Consider the following 18699-nt stretch of genomic DNA (forward strand, 5'->3'; position numbering starts at 1 on the left):
TAAGTCGCCCTAACAACCAGAGCGTCTTCTAGGGCTTCAGAGCAGGAGGCGTAGGGGTTCTTCCCGCCAATCCGCGGGCTGCACAGTGACGTACGACGTGGCTCCGAAAGATCCACCAATCTTAGGGTCTGATTCTCGACGAACTTCAATCTCCCATAATGCTTCGTGAATTCATGGACCTCTGTTGAGGGACTACACGTCCCATGAAACCCTGCAGTAAAAGCTTGAAGTAACATCACGGGGAAAGCCGTAATTGTCTCAGGGCCAGTGGCGCAATGGATAACGCGTCTGACTACGGATCAGAAGATTCCAGGTTCGACTCCTGGCTGGCTCGGTGGGACAGAAGTTCCTTTATTGAGCAGCATCTTTTTTAAGTCTTCCTTTCCTTAACGCTCTCTGAAGTTTTCTTGTTCTTCATGCTTTCGTTTTTCAGGTCTTAATTTGATTGAGTTCTGCAGCCATCTATATCAGCTTTTTTCCGTTAATTCAGAGTTGGTCTTGTGCCACTGCTTGGGTCCATCTAACCTTGAGAAAATTGGGGTAATGGCGGGTGCTCTTAAAATGGTATTGTAGGGCCTTAGTATAGTTACAAATAGATTGTGGCAATTCAGCCACTAATTCTTCATGATTCTAAATCTCAAAACACAAAAGGTAAGCACACACGCACACGCACGCACGCACTCCTTCACAGTGAAGCATCACAACGGAGAGGAGTCCACTCCTTCACAGTGAAGCATTACAACGGAGAGGAGTCATGAACTGCCTAGCGGAGGCCTGGGAAAATATCTTCATTCTTCTTAGAGGGACAGAATGGAAGGAGAGGAATGAAGCAAGGAAAGACACAGGGAAGAGAAAGGGGATACCCTAAGGCAGGGAGCCCAGAGGTGTTGAGGGCCTGGCAGCGGAGATGGAAAGGAGAGCACAGTACAAAAGGCCCGAAGAAGGAGGCGTTGACAGAACTTCGGAACTCCCTGGCTAGGAGCCTTAAGAAAGAGGAATCTGGGTTCTGGCCTCTCTCTGAGTGAAACAAGAAAGAAGTGGGTTTAGGGACAGTCAGAGTCGGGTTTGGAAAGCTGAATTAATTGGACGCCTAGGGGGCGCTGTGTAATAGAGAGTTGGATGAACAGTGAGGTGAACCAGACAAGATTTGGAAATGGCCAGAAGAGAGGTAGTGACAGAAGCCACCAGACTGAATGAGATCATCCTGGCTCGTCTGGGACAAAGTCCTTGGACACATGGTAAGGGTGTGGATAGGATAAGCTCTGAAGAGCCATGGGTGCAATGTAAGTGCTCCAGAAGGATGAAATTCTAAAAGCCAAACAAGTTAAGAAAATATCTATGAAGCCTAGAGGGGTTGGAAGTGCTTTTGTCTTACCTTAGTCCTCATTTGGTTCTTGCAGATACTACTACTAAAGCTGCTACAACAACAACTACTACTAGGCTTTATTTTTAAAATGATGTTATTTATTCCTTTGTCAAAGAGAGAGCACAAGCAGGAGGAGTGTCAGGCAGGGGGAGAGGAAGGCTCCCCACTGAGCAAGGAGCCCATTGCCCATGTAGATGCAGGACTGGATCCCAGGACCTTGGGATCATGACCTGATCCCCTGGGATCATGACCTGATCCAAAGGCAGACATCCAACTGACTGAGCCACCCAGGGTTTCTTTCTTTCTTTTTTTTTTTTTTTAAGATTTTTATTTATTTACTTGACAGAAGTGAGAGATCACAAGTAGGCAGAGCAGCAAGCAGAGAGAGAGGGGGAAGCAGGCTCCCTGCGGAACAGAGAGCTAGATATGGGGGTCAATCCCAGGACTCTGAGATCATGACCTGGCCTGAAGGCAGAGGCTTAATTCACTGAGCCACCCAGGCTTTATTTCTGAAAACAGTTTTAGATTTACCCAAAAGTTGCCCAGACAGTGCAGGGAGTTCCCATATGCCTCCCCACAGGTTTCTCTATTACTAACATCTTAACATATATGGTACATTTATTACAACTCATGGACCAATGCTGATACATTTTTAATAGCTAAAGTCCATAGTTTATACAGATTTCCTTAGTGTTTACCTAATGTCTCCTCGGCTCCTCTGGGCTGTGTCAAGTTTCTCAGTTGTTCCTCGTTTTTGATGGCCTTGATAGTTTTGAGAAATACTGGTCAGGCATAGTATGGAATACCCCTCTATTGGAATCTGTCTGATTGTTTTCTCAGGATGACACTGGGATTATGGGTTTGGGGAGGAAGATCACAGAGATAAAGTGTCATTTTCATACTGTCATGTCAATAGTAGGTACTATCAACATCATTTATGACTATTGATGTTGACCTTTATCACCTGGCAAAAGTAGTGTTTATCAGGTTCCTCTACTGTAAAATTACACTCTCCCCAGCCCCTTTCATCCTATGCTCATTGGAAGGAAGTCACCATGTGCATCCCATACTTAAGGGGTAGGGAGTTATGCTGGCCCTCCTTTAGGGCGGAGTGTCAACAATATTTATTTGGAATTCTTCCCTGCAGGTCTTATGAGTAGGTGGCTGTCCAAAGGAAGTAGGTGAGTGCTTTACCAACACTGTAAGAGGTAAAAGAGAGTTTGGAGGAGGCCTGCTTGTTCTGTGCCCCAGCTGTGCCCAACCAAACTCTACATTCAGAGAAGACTTATTAGATGTTGTTTCTTCTTCAGAAGCTAATTATCTGGGCTGTGGACCATCTGTGCTCCTAGCATCTTCCTCCTGATGTCAAGCTGGTGGCTGCTCTGTTGGTTGTTAACTAACCCATCCATGGGTAAGAGTGAGGGAGGAATATCTATGAAACAGTAATGTAAGTTTTGCCATTGGTTAAAATAATTTTCGAAAGAACTTGTGCAAAAAGAGCCTGGAATGTCTGGCTGGCCTTAAAATAACTTCACAATGGGCTAAATTTCATTTGTCTGTGATGTCTTTTTTTTTCTTTCTTTTTTTTTTTTTTTTTTTCATTCAAAATGGCCCCAGGTCTAGGGCAAGCATGATGCTCAACAGTTCCCAGTAATTCCATATTGCATTGCTCCCCGCCTTTCCGACAGCACTTTCCTGTGACTTCTAGAAACAGCAGGTACTATGAGTCTGCCTATATGAGCCAGAGAGAAGCAGAAGCGAAGGAGTGAAAAAGAAATAGAGCACCTGGGAAAGTCAGAGTTGGTGAAGAAGTCTGTTTTCTGTTCAGCCTCCCTCTGCCCTGCCCTCCATGCTGAACTCTTGTGCTCAGAAGCATGTAAGTCACTGACTGGAACGCCTACTGGATGCAAGCCTTTACTGAGATGAAAAGGTAGGGAGATGGTAGGTCAGAGGGAATACCCTGGGTATTTGAGAAATAATGTTACTTTCTTCAACAGGAGCCAGTGACCAACAGGCAGAACCTTGGAAACTTTTCTGGAATGGAAAGAGTATCCTCTCGCTGAGAATTCTCCCCATGCCCCTCCAGCCCCTTCCCCTCACATTCCTCACCTCCAGGCCCAGTTCTTTTACCTGATCCTGTTTTTGTGACCTTGTTTAAACACCTCCAGCCCATTGTAAACACTCCTTTCATGCTCAGCTCCTCCCTCAACACTTACCTCCCTCCCCAGCACCCCTTCACTCACCTCTGTGCCTGCCCAGCCAGCTAAACTCTTCAACACCAAAATAATGGCCCGTTTGACCCTCCTACTGCTCCAAATTGCTTCTGTACAATCAAGGCTGTCCTGCAGCTACCAAAGTGGCAGAGTTACTGAGGCAAAATAATCTGTGCCGATTTGCATTCTCTTCCTTGTCAGCTCTATTATACAGTGTTTATCTGTCAAAATGAATAGAAAGTAGAAACTGTTCTGGAACACAGGAAAAGATGGAAAATTACCCGATTTGTTTACAAAGCCAGAACATACCGAATAGCAAAACCTGTCAGAAGAAGCCCCCTGCCCCAAAAAAACCCTATAGACCAATCTCACTTACGAATATATATGTAAAAATCCTAAAATATTTAAGTTTAACACATAAAAGACAGCAGTATATTAATATAATAATTACATACCACAACCAATTAGGGTTTAATGTTGGAACTTAAGATTAGGTCTGAAGAAATTTATTTAAATAAAAGATCAAAAATAAACCAAACAAGGGACCCTGGGTGGCTCAGTGGGTTAAAGCCTCTGCCTTCGGCTCAGATCATGATCCCAGAGTCCTGGGATGGAGCCCCACATCAGGTTCTCTGCTCAGCAGAGAGCCTGCTTCCTCCTCTCTCTCTCTGCCTGCCTCTCTGCCTATTTGTGATCTCTGTCTGTCAAATAAATAAAATCTTAAAAAACAAAACAAAACAAAAACCCAGAAAACTAAGAACAGGAAGTCATTTAAAAAAAAAAAAAGAAAAGAAAAAGAAAAACATCTGATCATTTTTAAGAGTCACCAAACAGAACATGGCAAATCAATTCCATTTGCTGTAAATACTCCTAATAGTCTTAATATTCTTCATATATAAATGCATATGTGTGTGTATATATATATATATATGAAGTCAACAATGTATGTAAAAACAAGAATGTCTAGTCTCATCACTATGTCATTTAGTATTATTGTGAAGAACCTGGAAATTTTAAGAAAGAGTTATAACTTTTGGAAAGAGATACAAATTTATCACTTTGCAGATGATATGATTGTATACATAGAGAATCCATGAGAATCAATTTTAAAATGAGAATTAATAACAGAATTCAGAAAAGTCACTTGATACAAGACAAATACAAATCTGTAGCCTTTCAAATGCTGAGAATCACCAGTCAGAAGACATAATTAATAAAAATATCCCAATAACATGATAGTCAAGGTAATGGACTATGGAGCCAGATGGTTAAAGCTCTGTTCATCCACTTACTAACTACATGACCATAACCTCTCTGGCCTCGGTTTCCTCGTCCATAAAATGGGAATGTAAATAATAGTACTTATCTCATAAAGCTTTTAAGAGGATTAGTTAAGTTTTGGGTTTGTTTTTTCTTTTTTATTATAAGTCATACAGTTTCATTGTTTTTTTTTTTAAGATTTTTATTTATTTATTTGACAGACAGAGATCACAAGTAGGCAGAGAGGCAGGCAGAGAGAGAGGAAGAAGCAGGCTCCCTGCTAAGCAGAGAGCCTGATGTGGGGCTCCATTCCAGGACCCTGAGATTATCACCTGAGCCGAAGGCAGAGGCTTTAACCCACTGAGCCACCCAGGCGCCCCTAGGGTTGTTTTTTAATTTATTTTTATTTTTATTTTTTTAAGATTTTATTTATTTATTTGACAGAGAGAAATCAGAAGTAGACAGAGAGGCAGGCAGAGAGAGAGAGAGAGGGAAGCAGGCTCCCCGCTGAGCAGAGAGCCCGACGTGGGACTCGATCCCAGGACCCTGAGATCATGACCTGAGCCGAAGGCAGTGGCTTAACCCACTGAGCCACCCAGGCGCCCCAAGGGTTGTTTTTTTAAAAAAAGATTTTATTTCTTTATTTGCCAGAGAGAGAGACAGTGAGAGAGGGAACACAAGTGGGGGAGTGGGAGAGGGAGAAGCAAGCCGAGCAGGGAGCCTGATGAGGGGCTGGATCCCAGGACTCTTGGGATCATGACCTGACCCAAAAGCAGGTGCTCAACAAATGAGCCATCCAGGCACTCCAGGATTAGTTAAGTTTAAATTAGTTACAAATACTAAAGCATTGAGAACCTACCCTGCACATAATAAGCCTTCAATACTATGATTAGTTTTTTCCTCATTCACTACAATAAAAAGAACACTGCTATAAAATACTTAGCTAGAACCTTCCTGAAAAATGTGAAGAACCTATGTAAAGAAAATTACAAACTTTTGCTGAGAGAAAAACTGAAAGACAGAAATAAAATGGAGAGACAAGCCATGTTCTTTAAAAAAAAATCTTATAAAGATGTCAGTTCTTACCAAATTAATTTCTCACTTTTACAACATCCAATCACAACTCTAATGGAATCTTTTGTTACTTGATAAAATGATTCTACTGTTCATTTGTAATAAAAATCAGACAAGAAAAGCAAAGAAAATTCAAAAAAGGAGGAGAAAGGAGAAGGAACTGACTCTATACTTTAAGCCCTTTACTTTAAACCCTTTATGAAATAAGCAGTAGATAAATAAAGGGCTACAATGTGCAGTTGGTTTAAGAATAGGGAGACTAAAAGAGCTAAACCAGTAGCCCAGAAACAGACCAGTTATATGTGTATACATGTTTGTAATGAGATATATGATTTGATTTGTAATAATAAAACCAGCTAACATACTGAGCCCTTATTTTGTGACAGGTTCTATGAAAAGCACTCTACTGGGATGCCTGGGTGGCTCGTGGGTTAAAGCCTGTGCCTGCAGCTCAGGTCATGATCCCAGGGTCCTGGGATCGAGCCCTGAATCAGGCTCTCTGCTCAGCAGGGAGCCTGCTTCCTCCTCTCTCTCTGCCTGCCTCTCTGCCTACTTGTGATCTTTCTCTCTGTCAAATAAATAATAAAAATCTTAAAAAAAAAAAAAGAAAGAAAGAAAAGCACTCTACATTTGCAAGAACTCTGTGAGATAGGAGGTATTATTCTCTTGGTCTTAAAAAGATAAAGTGAGTTGCCCCCTAAGAAGGGGTTTAGATGGGATGCAAACTTAGGTCAACTGACTCTGGAGCCTTTGATCTTAACCTTAAGGCATATTATCTATAATTTTCCTTCCAGAAAGCTATTCTAGACAATCTTCACGAACTGGGACAAAGATTAATTAAGAGAAATGCTTAGTGTAGCATTTTTTAAATGATTACAAAGAATGTAAAATAACAAGTTGGATATCCTATAGAGGTATGGTTAAATAAATCATCCATGCAATGAAATCTTAAGCAGCCATTAAAATCAATGTAGCCAGAGAAAATTTAATAACATGGAGGGGCGCTCAATGATATGCTCTTCTGACACAAATTACAAACTGTACATACAGAATGACTTTGATATGTGGGGAAAAATGGTATTTTCCAAATTTTCTGTAATAAACATGTTTATATTATAGGGAAGACATTTTTAAAAATGAGTATAAAACCAAGGTGCCTGGGTGGCTCAGTCAGTTAAGCATCTGCCTTTGGCCCAGATCATGATCCCAGGGTCCTGGGATCAAGCCCCACATCTGGCTCTCCACTCAGCAGAGAGACTGCTTCCCCTCTCCGTCTGCTGTTCCCTGCTGCTTGTGTTCTCTCACTCTGTCAAATAAATAAAATCTTAAAAAAAAAAAAAAAAAAGATGAGTATAAGACCTGTGCCCTCCCTGGGCTTTCTGATTGTTTAGATCCTTCTTTCTGTTGAAGACCCCACCCCTGCCCTGTCTCCAGGCCCCTGATGCCCCGTCTTCAGCAGTTACTCTCACCTCAAAGCACTAAAATAGCTCTCCTACACAGACTAGTATTTGTTCAGTCCTATCTCTATGCCAGGCACTTTTATTTATTTATTTATTTTTAAGATTTTACTTATTTATTTGACAGACAGAGATCACAAGTAGGCAGAGAGGCAGGCAAAGGCGGGGAGGGGGAAGCAGGGAGCCTAATGCGGCTCGATCCCAGGAGCCAAGGATCATGACCTGAGCTGAAGGCAGAGGCTTTAACCCACTGAGCCACCCAGGTGCCCCTATGCCAGGCATTTTAAATATATTATCTCACTTAATCCTCAGGACATAATCTTCTGGGGGAAGAATTACTGATATACCCATTCTGTAGATGAGAAAACTGAGATTAAGTATCTTGAATGAAGTTATGCTTTGGTTAAATGGTGGAGCCAGAATGAGAATCCAGTTCTTCTAATTCCCAACTCAATGCTTTTTCTTCTTCTTTTACCTTTCCCAAAATGTGGTCCAAGAACCTTGGGGCTCCCTGAGACCCTTTTCAGGAGGTGCTTGAGGATCTCCTACATGTCTGTGTGAGGCCAAGTTTTCTTTATTCAACCAAAGCCATGTATCACCACAAAAAGAAGATAAAGGAATTCACTTGTCTTCTATTTAAACCAGGTATCAAGGAGATTTATAGAAATAAAAAACAATGTTACTCTTATTGTTAAATTTTGTTTGTTTCAGAAAATATACTTCTTTTACTAAAATGTATTTTTGGAGTGCCTGGGTGGCTCAGTTGGTTAAGTGTCTGCCTTCAGCTCAGGTCATGATCCCAGGGTCCTGGGACTGAGTCCTCTATCAGGCTCCCTACTCGCCAGGGAGTCTGCTTCTCCCTCTCACTCTGCCCCTCCCCTCTGCTCGTTCTCTCTCTCTCTCTCAAATAAATAAAATATATTTTTTTAAGATTTTATTTATTTATTTGTCAGAGAGAGAGAGCAAGAGAGGAGGGAGAACAGAAGGGCAAGGCAGAAGCAGGCTCCCCGCTGAGCAAGGAGCCCGATGAGATGCGGGACTACATCCCAGGACTCTGGGATTGTGACCTGAGCTGAAGGCAGCAGTTTAACCAACTGAGCCACCCAGGCGTCCCTCTCACATAAATAAAATCTTTATTTTATTTTTATTTCTTTTCAGCGTAACAGTGTTCATTGTTTTTGCACCACACCCAGTGCTCCATGTAATACGTGCCCTCCTTAATACCCACAACCTGGCTCCCCCAACCTCCCACCCCCCTAAATAAAATCTTTTAAAAATGTATTATTTATGCTAACATGCAATGAGCTTTTTTTAATGAATTAATAAATTCTTTAAAATTTTCTCAGTTTTAATTTTTTTTATTGGGAAAAAATTCGGCTTATTCAGTTTATTTTGAATGTCTGGAATATCAGATACATCATTTCAATATATAAATATCCAATCACAATTCAAAGTCCAATTTAGATTACCTGGATTTTTCTTTGCTTTTCTCTAACAATGACAACTAAGACCCTTCTATATTTTATTAGTTTCTTTATTTTTTTAAAAGATTTATTTGACAGAGATCACAAGTAGGCAGAGAGGCAGGCAGAGAGAGAGAGGGGGAAGTGTGGGGCTCCATCCCAGGACTCTGGGATCAGGACCTGAGCCGAAGGCAGATGCTTAATAACTGAACCACCCAGGTATCCCTATCTTCAACTTTTTCTGAATAAAAAGTTTCTGTTCTTAAGACATAGGCTTAAAATTCATATATTTGATATTAGTACATGGCATTTTATCTGTAATAAGAAGGAGATCGAATTTCAATGAATACTAGAAAACTATTCAGCCCTTACTCATTATTTACTGTTTTTTCCCCTCTGACATGATGCAGAAAGTGCTTTTGGTTCTATGTCTGCCACCAGGGACTATGTACTACGTTCACAAACTTGAGATCTGATCAAGAACATATTCAAGAGGCACCTGGGTGGCTTAGTTGTTAAGCATCTGCCTTTGGCTCAGGTCATGATCCCAGGGTCCTAGAATCAAGCCCCACATAGGCTCCCTGTTCAGTAGAAAGCCTGCTTTTCCCTCTCCCACTCCCCCTGCTTGTGTTCCCTCTCTTGCTGTGTCTCTCTCTCTGTCAAATGAATAAATAAAATCTTTTTTAAAAAGAGCTAAGGGGAAAAAAATCATTATTTTTTTTGAAAAAGATCATATTCAGGAAGATTTATTTGAGAGAAAGAGAGAGAGGAGCAGGAGTAGAAGAGAAGGAGGGGCAGAAGCAGACTCCCTGCCGAGGTGGGGCTTGATTCTAGGATGCTGAGATCAGGACCTGAGCCGAAGGCAGACACTTAACTGAGCCACCAACTGAGCCACCCAGGTGCCCCAAGATCATACTTAAATCAAAGCAGGGGCGCCTGAGTGGCTCAGTCGTTAAGTGTCTGCCTTGGGCTCAGGTCATGATCCCAGGGTCCTGGGTTCAAACCCCACTTCGGGCTGCCTGCCTGCTTCTCCTTCTCCCATTCCCTCTGCTTGTTTTCCCTCTCTTGCTGTGATTCTCTCTGTCAAATAAATAAAATCTTAAAAAAAAAAAAAAATCAAAGCAGTTGTGACTTAATGGAACGTGGATACTATATGACTCCACCTTGGCAAAGAGTTACATTCAAGAAACTCCATGGGAGCTCTGAAACTTTATTAGGTACCAGATAGGATTTCTAAGTACTTTGCGTGTAATAAGTCATTCAATTATCACAGCAAACTTCTGAGGTGAGTACTGTGACCATCCCCAGCTTACAAATTGGGAAACTAAGTAAGGTGTGGAGAGAGGGGGTATCTGTTGCAATGTCACAAAACTTGAAGAGGCCTGGCTTGCATGAACCCATACAGTCTGGTTCCAGAACCTGCTGTCCTAAGACCCACTGGTACCTTAGGTCCAGGTATGTCTTTTCCAAGCAACATCATGTTTACTGATTTCCTTATCCTGGACTCTGGGAAGAGGATGCCCCACACATCAGATGGACATCCCTTCCACTAGAAAGTGCTATCCTCTCAAGTATATTGACACAACAGTACAGATTCTGGGCTCTAGTGAGTGCAGGGAGTTGAAGACACAGAGGACTACTGGCAAACAGAGGTTCTGGGTCTACGAAGCTGGGGCCAGATCCTGAAGACCTCGCCAGCGTCCTCCTGCCACCCCATGAGGTTGATGGACACCTTTCCTGCCACTGCCCCATCCTATGCAGGTCCTCCTTTAGAGGCCTTACCAAGTGTCCTAACTGTCCCTCCTCTCATATCCCTCTGCCGGGCCAATTTTTATGACAATTCTAATTTGCTTTTCTTAAGTATTTTGTAATTTTCACTTCATTTTGTCATTTCTACAAAGAGAGTCCCCATAGCTTAGCTGTGGATTCAGGTCCTTGAGGACCTTGTTTTATGAAGAGAGCTTGCAATTAGGCCTTGTTCCTGCCCCCAGTGTAGCCCCTCTCTCCAGTAACCTAACTTATATCCCCAGTTCAGTGTCTCTTTCAAACAGGTTTAGGGCTAGAAAGAAAACCAGAATACTTGTGTGATGGTGAATTTATGTGTTTCAACTTGGCTAGCCTATAGTACCCAGTTATTTATTTTTTAAGTAATTATTTTATTTATTTATTTGACAGAGACAGCGAGAGAGGGAACACAAGCAGGAATGGGAGAGGGAGAAGCAGGCCTCCCGCTGACCAGGACTCTGGGACCAACCTGGATCAAAGGCAGAAGCCCAACACTTAAGCCACCCAGGTGCCCAGATTTTATTTATTTGAGGGGGGAGGGGCAGAGGAGAGGGACAAGTAGACTCCCGGCTGGGCAGGGAGGCTTGACATGGGGCTCCATGTCAGGACCCCCAAGATCATGACCTGAGCCAAAGTCAGACACTTAACCAACTGAACCAACCAGGTGCCCCAGTACCCAGTTATTTATTTTTTTAATATTTTATTTATTTATTTGACAGACAGAGATCACAAGTAGGGAGAGAGGCAGGCAGAGAGAGAAGAGGAAGCAGACTCCTTGCTAAGTAGAGAGCCCGACGCAGGGCTTGATCCCAGGACTCTGAGATCATGACCCGAGCCGAAAGCAGAGGCTTCAACCCAGGCGCCCCAAGTACCCAGTTATTTAAGCAAACACTAATCTAGGTGCTGCAGTGAAGACATTCTGTGGATGGGGTTAACAACTATGATCAGCTGACTTTAAGTAGAGTACTCTTGGTTACGCAAAAATGTCTCATCAGATCAGTTTAAGGCCTTTTTTCTTTTTCTTTTCTTTTCTTTTTTTAAAAGTAAATTCTGCTCCTAACATGGGGTCCCTAAAAAGACCCTGAGATTAAGAGTTGCATGCTCTTGATCTGGCCAGCCAGGCACCCCAGTTTAAGGCCTTTAGAGCAAAAACTGAGGTTTCCCACTGAAGAGGAAGTTCCATCTCAAGACAGCAAGACATGAGTGGCCTGCCTATAGCCCGCCCTGCAAATTTCAGAATTGCCAGCCCCAAAATCACATGAGCCAATTCCTTAAAATAAATCTCATTTTATATAATACAACAAATAGAAAAAGTAATAATACAATATAATATAAAGCATAAGTTCTTTTTCTCTGGAGAACACTGACCTTGCTCTTTAGATAACTCTTTTCTAAATTCTAGACTGATTGTTTACTTTTGATTATATGTTCTTTCTTCAGCCAGGCTTGGCACATTTAGGTCTCGCTAAATTTCAGTTGTATTTTTCTAGACCAGGAAAGCCACTTAGGCTAGACTTCAACCACTCAAATACAAACCACTTTTCACAGTAAATTATTTCTACAGATTGCTAATCTTGTCCATTATCAGTTGACTCCTAAATTTTCAGTCTCAAGATATAAGGAAATCTACCAGTTCCTTTAACAAAACCTAGCCCAGGTCCTTCGAGATGGGTAAGGTGGAAAGACTGTTAAGGGGTGAGGGACCTCACAGAGAGGCTGTACCTTAGGGATTTCCCTCTCTTTTCGGGAGCATCAGGCTGGCCTCTAGATGGCACTAGATTTCCTCTGTGCTGGATGAGGAAGAAGGCAGGGTCACGGCCCCAGAGACCTGGATAGTCACCCTTTGTTGAGAACCTTGGGACAGATTGTGTTTGTCCAAGAGCCCCAGAGTTTCCTTATGGAGAACAATCCTATCTCAAGCTCTGGAGGTGATTTATTTTGTTTCTCATTATAGAGGAAGAATCAGCAAGACTGGGTTCTTGGTCAGATGGGGCAAAAGACAAGATGCCTATGAAAGAAAGGACAGGCAGCAAATATAAGCCTTTTCTGAAAAGTGTGAGGGGAGCAAGGGCAACTGAAGTCCAGTACACTATCATTCAGCTGTCACTGTCACCCAGCCTCTCCACTGGCCCTCCAATCCCCTTCCTGCCTATTCCACAATAGCCAATACCTCACACGTAGTGCACCTCCTGCCATCTCCTGTCACTGTGAGGAATGAAAGGACGAGGACAAACCACTGTAATGCCCATTTTGGGCAGCACTGAACACCTCTTGTGTCCCTTCTCCCACCTTCACGGCACACTTTTGAGATATTTTTCTACCAAGCGATATTCATAAGCTCAGTAGCTACTTTTCATAAAATTACTAGAATTAATATACTTTCTGTAATACCAAAAAAGCAAAGATACCTGAGCAAGACACAGATGCAATGATACTCAGTTAAGCATTTTGTAGTAGGACAAACTGGAAGCAATCTAAATATCTCTCCTGAAGGGAATGGTTAAATTATGATGTAGCCATACTCCAGCATGAGTATGAGCTACTATTGCTGTACATATGTTTGCAAATGTTTAGAAAAAGCTCTGGCATTATATTCACCAAATCACTCTGGTTACTCAAAGGGCTGTGTGTGTGTGTCTCAGGGGGTGTGGTAAATCTTTTATTTTTTACTATTATGTATTTGTTTTGTTTGAGCTTTTTTATAAGACACATTTTTGTTGTAGTTAAGCCAATAAATATATTTTTTCATATAGTTGGGCAGCACGGTTGCAAGCAAATTATCGGTCTTATTTGAGTTTGGGGAAACACAAGGAACAGCTAGCTGTCCAGCTCCATGTCATTTAGGGAGCGAGGACTGGGAACCATTGCTTTGGAAGCCATTTTGGTTTCTCATTTTCCAACAAGTAGTTGGAAATCTAAACATTTCTCAGACCCCAGCTTTCCAGAGATTTGATCGAAGCCATGGGATATTTTTCACAAATTTTGGTTATTTAAGATGAAGACTTTCCTTGGTGCATGATTTACTCATTTCTAACCCTGTGCCTTCCCCCACTACCCCTTCCCTTCTTTATCTTTGTCATTTTTTCCAAAATGCCATCCCAAACTTACTTCTAAAGCCTGAACTAAAGCTCTCTTCCCTACTAAGACTCCACCTTATAATTCCTGATTCACTTCTCTTGGTTTTCAACCATATTCATTTGCACTTCCTATTACATTATATTCTTAGACTGTTTTTATGTGTCTACTATTAAGTTTTAGACCTTGAGGACAGGATCCATTTCTTTTTTATTATTATCCTTATTATTTCAAATACTAAAACCTACTTTGGTTTAAGATGAGTACCTCATTAAATGAGGAAATGCTGAATGCCATAATAAATATCAGGAAAAACTATTTTGAGATTTTTTTTTTTTAAAGATTTTATTTATTTATTTGACAGAGAGAGATCACAAGTAGGCAGAGAGGCAGGCAGAGAGAGAGGAGGAAGCAGGCTCCCTGCTGAGCAGAGAGCCCGATGCGGGACTCAATCCTAGGACCCTGAGACCATGACCTGAGCCGAAGGCAGCGGCTTAACCCACTGAGCCACCCAGGCGCCCCTATTTTGAGATTTTTGTTGTTCATCTCTAGATGCTACTAACTACAAAGGAAAATGTATTCTATATATAAGAGAGATTGGCAGTTACCACCTTAAATAAGCAATCAAAGTCAGCATAATTAATTGTGAGACATTCCAACCTGATATGGCTCCAGGGTGATATAATGTGAAGTACATAATATCATCTATTAAGTATTCTTTGCAAAAACGTTTAACCTGAATCAAATAAAGCCTATAGACCTACTTCCAGTTTATAGGAAATAGAGGCTTGTAGCACTGTCCAATAGAACTTTTTTTTAATAGTTGGTTTATTTTTAGTGTTTATTTATTAAGTTATCTCGAACCCAACATGGAGCTTGAACTCATGACCCCAAGATCAAGAGTCATGTGCTCTACCAACTGAGCCAGATGGAAGCCCCTAGAACTTACTTTTCTTTTTAAAAAAATTTTTAGGGCACCTGAGTGGCTCAGTGGGTTAAACCTCTGCCTTCAGCTCAGGTCATGATCTGGGGGTCCTGGGATCAAGCCCCATATCGGGCTCTCTGCTCAGCAGGGAGCCTGTTTCCTCCTCTCTCTGCCTGCCTCTCTGCCTACTTGTGATCTCTGTCAAATAAATAAATAAATTAGGGCGCCTGGGTGGTTCAGTGGGTTAAGCCGCTGCCTTCGGCTCAGGTCATGATCTCAGGGTCCTGGGATCGAGTCCCGCATTGGGCTCTCTGCTCGGCAGGGAGCCTGCTTCCCTCTCTCTCTCTCTGCCTGCCTCTCCATCTACTTGTGATTTCTCTCTGTCAAATAAATAAATAAAATCTTTAAAAAAAAAATAATAAAATAAATAAATAAATAAATTAAATCTTTAAAAAAAACCCTTTTTTTAAAAAAAAAAAACTTTTTTTTTTAAAAGATTTTATTTATTTATTTAACAGAGACAGCAAGAGAGGGAACACAAGCAGGGAGAGTGGGAAAGGGAGAAGCAGGCTTCCCACAGAGCAGGGAGCCCCATATGGGGTTCAATCCCAGGACTTTGGGACATGACCAGAGCTGAAGGCAGAAGACCAACAACTGACCCCCCAGGTGCTCTAGAATTTTCTATAATGATGTAAATGTTCTATATTTGCACCACCCAGTATGGTAACCACCAACCTACTGAATTTTAATTTTAATTTTAATTAACTTAAATTTGAATTTAAATAGCTACACGTGGCTAGTGGCTACTATATTGGACAGAACAGGAGATCAAGTTCACCACCACCAGAAACAATTGGACAATGGAACATTCTACAAAGTAACCAGACTGGATTTTTTAAAAAACCACTTTCAATTAAAAAGAAAAAAATTTACAGGGTGCCTGGAGGGCTCAGTGGGTTGAGCCTCTGCCTTTGGCTGGGGTCATGATCCCAGGACCTGGGATCGAGCCCCACATCGGGCTTTCTGTGCAGCGGGGAGCCTGCTTCCTCCTCTCTCTCTCTGCCTGCCTCTCTGTCTACTTGTGATTCTGTCAAATAAATAAATAAAATCTTAAAAAAAAAAAAAAGATTAGGTGGGATGCCTGGGTGGCTCAGTCAGTTGAGTGTCCAACTCTTGATTTTAGGTCAGGTCATGATCGAAGGGTTGTGGGATCAAACCCCACATCAGCTCTGCTTGGCATGCAACCTGCTTGGGATTCTCTCTCTTGGTCTCTCTGCTCCTCTCCGCTCCCATAAATAAACAAACAAACAAACAAATAAATAAATAAATGGATGGTAGGACGAATGTTCTATTTTAAAAGATATTAAAGAAACCTAATATCCAGGGGCACCTGGCCACCTCAGTTGGTAAAGCATGTGATTCTCAATCTTGGGGTCATGAGTTCATGCTCCACATTTGGCACAGAGCGTATTAAAAACAAAAGAAAACATGGGTGCCTGGGCGGTTCAGTTGGTTAAGTGTCTGTCAGTTAAGCATCTTGATTTTGGCTTGGTAGTGATCTCAGGGTCCTGGGATCAAGCCCCACGTCAGGCTCCCTGCTCAGAGAGGAGTGTGCTTTGAACCTCTTCTGCTCCCCCTGCTTGTGCTCTCTCATTGTCAAATAAATAAATAAATCTTTAAAAACAAACAAACAAACAAAAAAACAAAAAAAAAACAAACACAGATAATACAAATCTAACATCCAAATGTAATACCCAGACCTTCAATGGATCCTAGACCAAGAAAACAAATTAGGAAAATTTTAATATGACCTAGATAATAGATATTATGAAATTATTCATTTTAGGTATAATAATTTTATTAGTTATACAGAGGAATGCCCTTATTTTGAAGAATTGCCTGGTGAAAAATGAACTGTTGGGATTTCATCAAGATTAAAATCTTTTGCACAGCAAAGGAAACAGTTAACAAAACCAAAAGACAACTGACAGAATGGACGAAGATATACACAAATGACATATCAGATAAAGGGCTAGCATCCAAAATCTATAAAGAACTTATCAAACTCAACACCTAAGAACAAATAATCCAATCAAGAAGACATGAACAGACATTTCTGCAAAGAAGATATCCAGATGGCCAACAGACACACGAGAAAGTGCTCCACATCACTCGGCATCAGGGAAATACAAATCAAAACCACAGTGAGATACCACCTCACACCAGTCAGAATGGCTAAAATTAACAAGTCAGGAAATGACAGATGCTGGCGAGGATGCAGAGGAAGGGGAACCCTCCTACACTGCAAGCTGGTGCAGCCATCCTGGAAAACAGCATGGAGGTTCCTCAAAAAGTTGAAAATAGAGCTACCCTACGAACTAGCAATCGCACTACTGGGTATTTACCCTAAAGACACAAATGTAGTGATCCAAAGGGGCATGTGCACCCGAATGTTTATAGCAGCAATATCCACAATAGCCAAACTATGGAAAGAGCCAAGATGTCCATCAACAGATGAATGGATAAAGGTGTGGTATATATATACAATGGAATACTTTGCAGCCATCAAAAGAAATGAAATCTTGCCATTTGCAACGACGTGGATAGAACTAGAGGGTATTATGCTGAGTGAAAAAGTCAATCAGAGAAAGACAATTATCATATGAGCTCTCTAATATGAGGAATTGTGGGGGGTAGGGAAGGAAAAAATAAAACAACATGGGATGGGGAGGGAGACAAACCATTAGAGACTCTAAATCTCAGGAAACAAACTGAGGGTTACTGGGGATGGGTGGTTGGAGGGAGAGGGTGGTTGGGTTATGGACATTGGGGAGGGTATGTGCTATGGTGAGTGCTGTGAAGTGTGTAAGCCTGACGATTCACAGACCTGTACCCCTGTGGCAAATAATACATTACATGTTAAAAAAAAGAAAAGAAAAAAAGTTGCCTGCTTAAGTATTTAAGGAATGATATATCACATCTGTAACTTACTATACACAATGGCTCTGAAAGAAAAAAGTCTGTATAACTATATATCAGTTTGTATGGGAGGAGGGAGAGAGAGAAAAAAAAAATCAAAATGTTAATAATTGTTGAATCTGGGTTGCTAAAACTATGCTGGTGTTTAGTTGCTAAGACTATACTAGTGTTTTCTTTTAATTTTTCTGTAAGTTTGAAACTACCCCACTTTTCTGGGGAAAAGAAGAAGTATAAAACTAAGCAAAATTGACTATTTCTGACTTTCTCCATTAATCTGTTTGTGATTTGTGAATTTCATATAGGCCAACATTTCCTTGTAGATAAATGGCAGTAAGTACCATTTATAGAAAAAAATCTAAATTATGTTAAAGACCTTAGTTTTTTCTATGAACCAATCCAAGACCATCATTATTTATTGTAGCAGAACACCTCAAGACAGTCTCCCTTGAAAGTAGTTTGAGAGGCACCTGGGTGGCTCAGTTCAAATCCCACACTGGGTGTAGAGATTACTTAAAAATAAAATCTTAGGCTCAGCTGTAAAGCATCTGCCTTCAGCTCAGGTCATGATCCCAGGGTCCTGGGGACGAAGCCCCACATCGGGCTCTCTGCTCTGCAGGAAACCTGCTTCTCCCTCTCCCACTGCCCCTGCTTGTGTTCCCTCTCTCACTGTCTCTCTACCAGATAAATAAATAAAATCTTAAAAAAAAAAAAAAAAAAAGGTAGTTTGAGAAGCTCTTCTAAATAAGGGTGGAGGTCTTCTGCTTCACTTCTCAGTTTCTGACCTTGATGCCATCAGGCCCTGCCTTGCTCTAAGCTAAGTGGACTGGGAAACTTGGTTCCTTGGGGTGATCTCTTCCCACTGTCTGCTTTCAGAGAAAAAAGTGACCCTCAAATCACGCCAGCAGGAACCAGGCTTGTGTCCTACCCTGTAACAGGGCTAGGTGCCCTGCTGCTTTATGCTAACCACCCCACTGAGAGCCTTGGTGACAGAATCATCCCCTACCCCTATCCACTGTGGCATCCAGCCATCCTCTGGATATTACAGTTCTTCGAAAGCAAGCCCAGATTTAATCCATGTCTGCTCTCCAAGAATGAGGCCTCT

The 18699-nt window shown here is 41.6% G+C and overlaps 1 long non-coding RNA gene and 1 other non-coding gene across 4 annotated transcripts; both read left to right on the forward strand.

The window, feature by feature from the left end:
• The first annotated feature begins 230 nt into the window (after positions 1 to 230).
• On the forward strand, positions 231 to 18315 carry LOC131836349 (uncharacterized). Of its 3 annotated transcripts, none has more exons than XR_009355583.1 (7): positions 231 to 313; positions 2514 to 2574; positions 2677 to 2777; positions 3055 to 3296; positions 7868 to 8015; positions 8529 to 11126; positions 16483 to 18315. It is a non-coding gene; the product is annotated as an uncharacterized LOC131836349 (long non-coding RNA). The 3 variants fall into 3 exon arrangements; XR_009355582.1 differs by having other exon boundaries at positions 2514 to 2547; XR_009355584.1 differs by lacking the exon at positions 2514 to 2574.
• TRNAR-ACG (transfer RNA arginine (anticodon ACG)) lies at positions 262 to 334 on the forward strand. Its single transcript has one exon. It is a non-coding gene; the product is annotated as a tRNA-Arg (tRNA).
• Positions 18316 to 18699: the final 384 nt, after the last annotated feature.

The sequence above is a fragment of the Mustela lutreola genome, chromosome 7 (assembly GCF_030435805.1).
Source record: "Mustela lutreola isolate mMusLut2 chromosome 7, mMusLut2.pri, whole genome shotgun sequence".
Taxonomy (NCBI): Eukaryota; Metazoa; Chordata; class Mammalia; order Carnivora; family Mustelidae; genus Mustela; species Mustela lutreola.